Here is an 8,729-nt window from a genome sequence, read left to right on the forward strand (position 1 = left end):
CTCCAAAGCAGAGATACACTTCAAAACATAGAGATGCTTCAAGGCAGAGAGACGCTCCAGACCAGAGAGACGCTCCAGAGCACAGAGATGCTCCAAAACGAAGAGATGCTCCAAAGCAGAGAGACGCTCCAGAACATAGAAACTCCAAAACAGAGAGCAGAGGGACGCTCCAAAACAGACAGAAGACCAAAATAGAGAGACGCTCCAAAACAGAGAGACGCTCCAAAACAGACAGAAGACCAAAATAGAGAGACGCTCCAAAACAGAGAGACGCTCCAAAACAGAGAGATGACCAAAATAGAGAGACACTCCAAAACAGAGAGACGCTCCAAAACAGAGAGACACTCCAAAACAGAAAGACGCTCCAAAACAGAGAGACGCTCCAAAGCAGAGAGACGCTCCAAAACAGAAAGACGCTCCAAAACAGAGAGACACTCCAAAACAGAGAGACACTCCAAAACAGAAAGACGCTCCAAAACAGAGAGAGGCTCCAAAGCAGAGAGACGCTCCAAAACAGACAGAAGACCAAAATAGAGAGACACTCCAAAAAAGAGACACTCCAGAACAGAGAGGCGCTCCAAAGCAGAGATACACTTCAAAACATAGAGATGCTTCAAGGCAGAGAGACGCTCCAGACCAGAGAGACGCTCCAGAGCACAGAGATGCTCCAAAACGAAGAGATGCTCCAAAGCAGAGAGACGCTCCAGAACATAGAAACTCCAAAACAGAGAGCAGAGGGACGCTCCAAAACAGACAGAAGACCAAAATAGAGAGACGCTCCAAAACAGAGAGACGCTCCAAAACAGACAGAAGACCAAAATAGAGAGACGCTCCAAAACAGAGAGACGCTCCAAAACAGAGAGATGACCAAAATAGAGAGACACTCCAAAACAGAGAGACGCTCCAAAATATAGAGATGCTCCAAAACAGAGAGATGCTCCAAAATAGAGAGATGCTCCAAAACAGAGAGACGCTCCAAAACAGAGAGATGACCAAAGCAGAGATGCTCCAAAGTAGAGAGACGCTCCAAAACAGAAAGATGCTCGAAAACAGAGAGATGACCAAAATAGAGAGACGCTCCAAAACAGAGACACTCTAGAACAGTGAGATGCTCCAAAACAGAGAGACATTCCAAAACAGAGACACTCTAGAACAGTGAGATGCTCCAAAACAGACGCTCCAAAACAAAGAGACACTCCAAAACAGAAAGACACTCCAAAACTGTGAGACGCTCCAAAATAGAAAGACACTCCAAAACAGTGAGACGCTCTAAAACAGAGAGACACTCCAAAACAGAGGGATGCTCCAAAACAGAGAGACACTCCAAAACAGAGAGACGCTCCAAAACAGAAAGACGCTCCAAAACAGAGAGATGCTCCAAAACAGAAAGATGCTCCAAAGCAGAGAGACGCTCCAAAACAGACAGAAGACCAAAATAGAGAGACGCTCCAGAGCAGAGAGATGCTCCAAAACGAAGAGATGCTCCAAAGCAGAGAGACGCTCCAGAACATAGAAACTCCAAAACAGAGATGCTCCAGAACAGAGAGATGCTCCAAAACAGAGAGATGCTCCAAAACAGAGAGATGACCAAAATAGAGAGACACTCCAAAACAGAGAGACGCTCCAAAATATAGAGATGCTCCAAAACAGAGAGATGCTCCAAAACAGAGAGACGCTCCAAAACAGAGAGATGACCAAAATAGAGAGACACTCGAAAACAGAGAAATGCTCCAAAACAGAGAGACTTTCCAAAACAGAGAGATGCTCCAAAACAGAGAGACGCTCCAAAACAGAAAGACGCTCCAAAACAGAGAGATGCTCCAAAACAGAGAGATGACCAAAGCAGAGATGCTCCAAAGCAGAGAGACGCTCCAAAACAGACAGAAGACCAAAATAGAGAGACGCTCCACAACAGACAGAAGACCAAAATAGAGAGACGCTCCAAAACAGAGACGCTCCAAAACAGAGAGATGACCAAAGCAGAGATGCTCCAAAGCAGAGAGACGCTCCAAAACAGACAGAAGACCAAAATAGAGAGACGCTCCAAAACAGAGAGACGCTCCAAAACAGAGAGATGACCAAAAAGAGAGACGCTCAAAAACAGAGAGACGCTCCTAAACAGAGAGACTTTCCACAACAGAGAGATGCTCCAAAACAGAGAGACGCTCCAAAATAGAGAGACGCTCCAAAACAGAAAGACGCTCCAAAACAGAGAGACGCTCCAAAACAGAGAGATGACCAAAATAGAGAGACGCTCCAAAGCACAGAGACGCTCCAAAGCAGAGAGACGCTCCAAAACAGAGGGATGACCAAAGCAGAGATGCTCCAAAGCAGAGAGACACTCCAAAACAGACAGAAGACCAAAATAGAGAGACGCTCCAAAAAAGAGAGACGGTCCAAAAAAGAGAGATGACCAAAATAGAGAGACGCTCCAAAACAGAGAGACGGTCCAAAACAGAGAGATGACCAAAATAGAGAGACGCTCCAAAACAGAGAGACGCTCCAAAACAGAGAGATGACCAAAGCAGAGATGCTCCAAAGCAGAGAGACGCTCCAAAACAGAAAGAAGACCAAAATAGAGAGACGTTCGAAAACAGAGAGACGGTCCAAAAAAGAGAGATGACCAAAATAGAGACGCTCCAAAACAGAGAGACGGTCCAAAACAGAGAGATGACCAAAATAGAGAGACATTCCAAAGCAGTGAGACGCACCAAAACAGAGAGATGCTCCAAAACAGAGAGACTCTCCAAAACAGAGAGATGACCAAAATAGAGAGACGCTCCAAAGCAGAGAGACGCTCCAAAACAGAAAGACGCTCCAAAACAGAGAGATGACCAAAGCAGAGATGCTCCAAAGCAGAGAGACGCTCCAAAACAGACAGAAGACCAAAATAGAGAGACGCTCCAAAACAGAGAGACACTCCAAAACAAAGAGATGACCAAAATAGAGAGACATTCCAAAGCAGTGAGACACACCAAAATAGAGAGACGCTACAAAACAAAGAGATGCTCCAAAACAGAGAGATGACCAAAATAGAGACACTCCAAAACAGAGACACTCTAGAACAGTGAGACGCTCCAAAACAGACACTCCAAAACTGAGAGATGCTCCAAAACAAAGAGACACTCCAAAATTGAAAGACACTCCAAAACAGTGAGACGCTCTAAAACAGAGAGACACTCCAAAACAGAGAGATGCTCCAAAACATGGAGACACTCCAAAACAGAGAGACGCACCAGAACATAGAAACTCCAAAACAGAGAGATGCTGCAGAACAGAGAGATGCTCCAAAACAGAGAGACGCTCCAAAACAGAGAGACACTCCAAAACAGAGAGATGCTCCAAAATAGAGAGACGCTCCAAAACAGAAAGATGCTCCAAAACAGAGAGATGACCAAAATAGAGAGAAACTCAAAAACAGAGACGCTCCAAAAAAGAGAGACTTTCCAAAACAGAGAGATGCTCCAAAACAGAGAGACGCTCCAAAACAGAGAGCTGCTCCAAAACAGAAAGACGCTCCAAAGCAGAGAGACGCTCCAAAACAGAGAGATGACCAAAGCAGAGATGCTCCAAAGCAGAGAGACGCTCCAAAACAGACAGAAGACCAAAATAGAGAGACGCTCCAGAGCAGAGAGATGCTCCAAAACGAAGAGATGCTCCAAAGCAGAGAGACGCTCCAGAACATAGAAACTCCAAAACAGAGATGCTCCAGAACAGAGAGATGCTCGAAAACAGAGAGATGCTCCAAAACAGAGAGATGACCAAAATAGAGAGACACTCCAAAACAGAGAGACGGTCCAAAATATAGAGATGCTCCAAAACAGAGAGATGCTCCAAAACAGAGAGATGCTCCAAAACAGAGAGATGACCAAAATAGAGAGACACTCCAAAACAGAGAGACGCTCCAAAATATAGAGATGCTCCAAAACAGAGAGATGCTCCAAAACAGAGAGACGCTCCAAAACAGAGAGATGACCAAAATAGAGAGACACTCGAAAACAGAGAGACGCTCCAAAACAGACAGAAGACCAAAATAGAGAGACGCTCCAAAACAGAGAGACGCTCCAAAACAGAGAGATGACCAAAATAGAGAGACACTCCAAAACAGAGAGATGCTCCAAAACAGAGAGACACTCCAAAACAGAAAGACGCTCCAAAACAGAGAGACGCTCCAAAGCAGAGAGACGCTCCAAAACAGAAAGACGCTCCAAAACAGAGAGACGCTCCAAAACAGAGAGACACTCCAAAACAGAAAGACGCTCCAAAACAGAGAGACGCTCCAAAGCAGAGAGACGCTCCAAAACAGAGAGATGACCAAAATAGAGAGACACTCCAAAACAGAGAGACGCTCCAAAGCAGAGATACACTTCAAAACATAGAGATGCTTCAAGGCAGAGAGACGCTCCAGACCAGAGAGACGCTCCAGAGCACAGAGATGCTCCAAAACGAAGAGATGCTCCAAAGCAGAGAGACGCTCCAGAACATAGAAACTCCAAAACAGAGAGCAGAGGGACGCTCCAAAACAGACAGAAGACCAAAATAGAGAGACGCTCCAAAACAGAGAGACGCTCCAAAACAGACAGAAGACCAAAATAGAGAGACGCTCCAAAACAGAGAGACGCTCCAAAACAGAGAGATGACCAAAATAGAGAGACACTCCAAAACAGAGAGACGCTCCAAAATATAGAGATGCTCCAAAACAGAGAGATGCTCCAAAACAGAGAGATGCTCCAAAACAGAGAGACGCTCCAAAACAGAGAGATGACCAAAGCAGAGATGCTCCAAAGTAGAGAGACGCTCCAAAACAGAAAGATGCTCGAAAACAGAGAGATGACCAAAATAGAGAGACGCTCCAAAACAGAGACACTCTAGAACAGTGAGATGCTCCAAAACAGAGAGACATTCCAAAACAGAGACACTCTAGAACAGTGAGATGCTCCAAAACAGACGCTCCAAAACAAAGAGACACTCCAAAACAGAAAGACACTCCAAAACTGTGAGACGCTCCAAAATAGAAAGACACTCCAAAACAGTGAGACGCTCTAAAACAGAGAGACACTCCAAAACAGAGGGATGCTCCAAAACAGAGAGACACTCCAAAACAGAGAGACGCTCCAAAACAGAAAGACGCTCCAAAACAGAGAGATGCTCCAAAACAGAAAGACGCTCCAAAGCAGAGAGACGCTACAAAACAGAGAGATGACCAAAGCAGAGATGCTCCAAAGCAGAGAGACGCTCCAAAACAGACAGAAGACCAAAATAGAGAGACGCTCCAGAGCAGAGAGATGCTCCAAAACGAAGAGATGCTCCAAAGCAGAGAGACGCTCCAGAACATAGAAACTCCAAAACAGAGATGCTCCAGAACAGAGAGATGCTCCAAAACAGACAGATGCTCCAAAACAGAGAGATGACCAAAATAGAGAGACACTCCAAAACAGAGAGACGCTCCAAAATATAGAGATGCTCCAAAACAGAGAGATGCTCCAAAACAGAGAGACGCTCCAAAACAGAGAGATGACCAAAATAGAGAGACACTCGAAAACAGAGAGACGCTCCAAAACAGAGAGACTTTCCAAAACAGAGAGATGCTCCAAAACAGAGAGACGCTCCAAAACAGAAAGACGCTCCAAAACAGAGAGATGCTCCAAAACAGAGAGATGACCAAAGCAGAGATGCTCCAAAGCAGAGAGACGCTCCAAAACAGACAGAAGACCAAAATAGAGAGACGCTCCACAACAGACAGAAGACCAAAATAGAGAGACGCTCCAAAACAGAGACGCTCCAAAACAGAGAGATGACCAAAGCAGAGATGCTCCAAAGCAGAGAGACGCTCCAAAACAGACAGAAGACCAAAATAGAGAGACGCTCAAAAACAGAGAGACGCTCCAAAACAGAGAGATGACCAAAAAGAGAGACGCTCAAAAACAGAGAGACGCTCCTAAACAGAGAGACTTTCCACAACAGAGAGATGCTCCAAAACAGAGAGACGCTCCAAAATAGAGAGACGCTCCAAAACAGATAGACGCTCCAAAACAGAGAGACGCTCCAAAACAGAGAGATGACCAAAATAGAGAGACCCTCCAAAGCACAGAGACGCTCCAAAGCAGAGAGACGCTCCAAAACAGAGGGATGACCAAAGCAGAGATGCTCCAAAGCAGAGAGACACTCCAAAACAGACAGAAGACCAAAATAGAGAGACGCTCCAAAACAGAGAGACGGTCCAAAAAAGAGAGATGACCAAAATAGAGAGACGCTCCAAAACAGAGAGACGGTCCAAAACAGAGAGATGACCAAAATAGAGAGACGCTCCAAAACAGAGAGACGCTCCAAAACAGAGAGATGACCAAAGCAGAGATGCTCCAAAGCAGAGAGACGCTCCAAAACAGAAAGAAGACCAAAATAGAGAGACGTTCCAAAACAGAGAGACGGTCCAAAAAAGAGAGATGACCAAAATAGAGACGCTCCAAAACAGAGAGACGGTCCAAAACAGAGAGATGACCAAAATAGAGAGACATTCCAAAGCAGTGAGACGCACCAAAACAGAGAGATGCTCCAAAACAGAGAGACTCTCCAAAACAGAGAGATGACCAAAATAGAGAGACGCTCCAAAGCAGAGAGACGCTCCAAAACAGAAAGACGCTCCAAAACAGAGAGATGACCAAAGCAGAGATGCTCCAAAGCAGAGAGACGCTCCAAAACAGACAGAAGACCAAAATAGAGAGACGCTCCAAAACAGAGAGACACTCCAAAACAAAGAGATGACCAAAATAGAGAGACATTCCAAAGCAGTGAGACACACCAAAATAGAGAGACGCTACAAAACAAAGAGATACTCCAAAACAGAGAGATGACCAAAATAGAGACACTCCAAAACAGAGACACTCTAGAACAGTGAGACGCTCCAAAACAGACACTCCAAAACTGAGAGATGCTCCAAAACAAAGAGACACTCCAAAATTGAAAGATACTCCAAAACAGTGAGACGCTCTAAAACAGAGAGACACTCCAAAACAGAGAGATGCTCCAAAACATGGAGACACTCCAAAACAGAGAGACGCACCAGAACATAGAAACTCCAAAACAGAGAGATGCTGCAGAACAGAGAGATGCTCCAAAACAGAGAGACGCTCCAAAACAGAGAGACTTTCCAAAAGAGAGAGATGCTCCAAAATAGAGAGACGCTCCAAAACAGAAAGATGCTCCAAAACAGAGAGATGACCAAAATAGAGAGACACTCCAAAACAGAGAGACGGTCCAAAATATAGAGATGCTCCAAAACAGAGAGATGACCAAAATAGAGAAACACTCGAAAACAGAGAGACGCTCCAAAACAGAGAGATGACCAAAGCAGAGATGCTCCAAAGCAGAGAGACGCTCCAAAACAGACAGAAGACCAAAATAGAGAGACGCTCCAGAGCAGAGAGATGCTCCAAAACGAAGAGATGCTCCAAAGCAGAGAGACGCTCCAGAACATAGAAACTCCAAAACAGAGATGCTCCAGAACAGAGAGATGCTCGAAAACAGAGAGATGCTCCAAAACAGAGAGATGACCAAAATAGAGAGACACTCCAAAACAGAGAGACGGTCCAAAATATAGAGATGCTCCAAAACAGAGAGATGACCAAAATAGAGAAACACTCGAAAACAGAGAGACGCTCCAAAACAGACAGAAGACCAAAATAGAGAGACGCTCCAAAACAGAGAGATGCTCCAAAACAGAGAGATGACCAAAATAGAGAAACACTCGAAAACAGAGAGACGCTCCAAAACAGACAGAAGACCAAAATAGAGAGACGCTCCAAAACAGAGAGACGCTCCAAAACAGAGAGATGACCAAAATAGAGAGACACTCCAAAACAGAGAGATGCTCCAAAACAGAGAGACACTCCAAAACAGAAAGACGCTCCAAAACAGAGAGACGCTCCAAAGCAGAGAGACGCTCCAAAACAGAAAGACGCTCCAAAACAGAGAGACGCTCCAAAACAGAGAGACACTCCAAAACAGAAAGACGCTCCAAAACAGAGAGACGCTCCAAAGCAGAGAGACGCTCCAAAACAGACAGAAGACCAAAATAGAGAGACACTCCAAAAAAGAGACACTCCAGAACAGAGAGGCGCTCCAAAGCAGAGATACACTTCAAAACATAGAGATGCTTCAAGGCAGAGAGACGCTCCAGACCAGAGAGACGCTCCAGAGCACAGAGATGCTCCAAAACGAAGAGATGCTCCAAAGCAGAGAGACGCTCCAGAACATAGAAACTCCAAAACAGAGAGCAGAGGGACGCTCCAAAACAGACAGAAGACCAAAATAGAGAGACGCTCCAAAACAGAGAGACGCTCCAAAACAGACAGAAGACCAAAATAGAGAGACGCTCCAAAACAGAGAGACGCTCCAAAACAGAGAGATGACCAAAATAGAGAGACACTCCAAAACAGAGAGACGCTCCAAAATATAGAGATGCTCCAAAACAGAGAGATGCTCCAAAACAGAGAGATGCTCCAAAACAGAGAGACGCTCCAAAACAGAGAGATGACCAAAGCAGAGATGCTCCAAAGTAGAGAGACGCTCCAAAACAGAAAGATGCTCGAAAACAGAGAGATGACCAAAATAGAGAGACGCTCCAAAACAGAGACACTCTAGAAGAGTTAGATGCTCCAAAACAGAGAGACATTCCAAAACAGAGACACTCTAGAACAGTGAGATGCTCCAAAACAGACGCTCCAAAACAA

The sequence above is a fragment of the Pygocentrus nattereri genome, chromosome 10 (genome assembly GCF_015220715.1).
Source record: "Pygocentrus nattereri isolate fPygNat1 chromosome 10, fPygNat1.pri, whole genome shotgun sequence".
Taxonomy (NCBI): Eukaryota; Metazoa; Chordata; class Actinopteri; order Characiformes; family Serrasalmidae; genus Pygocentrus; species Pygocentrus nattereri.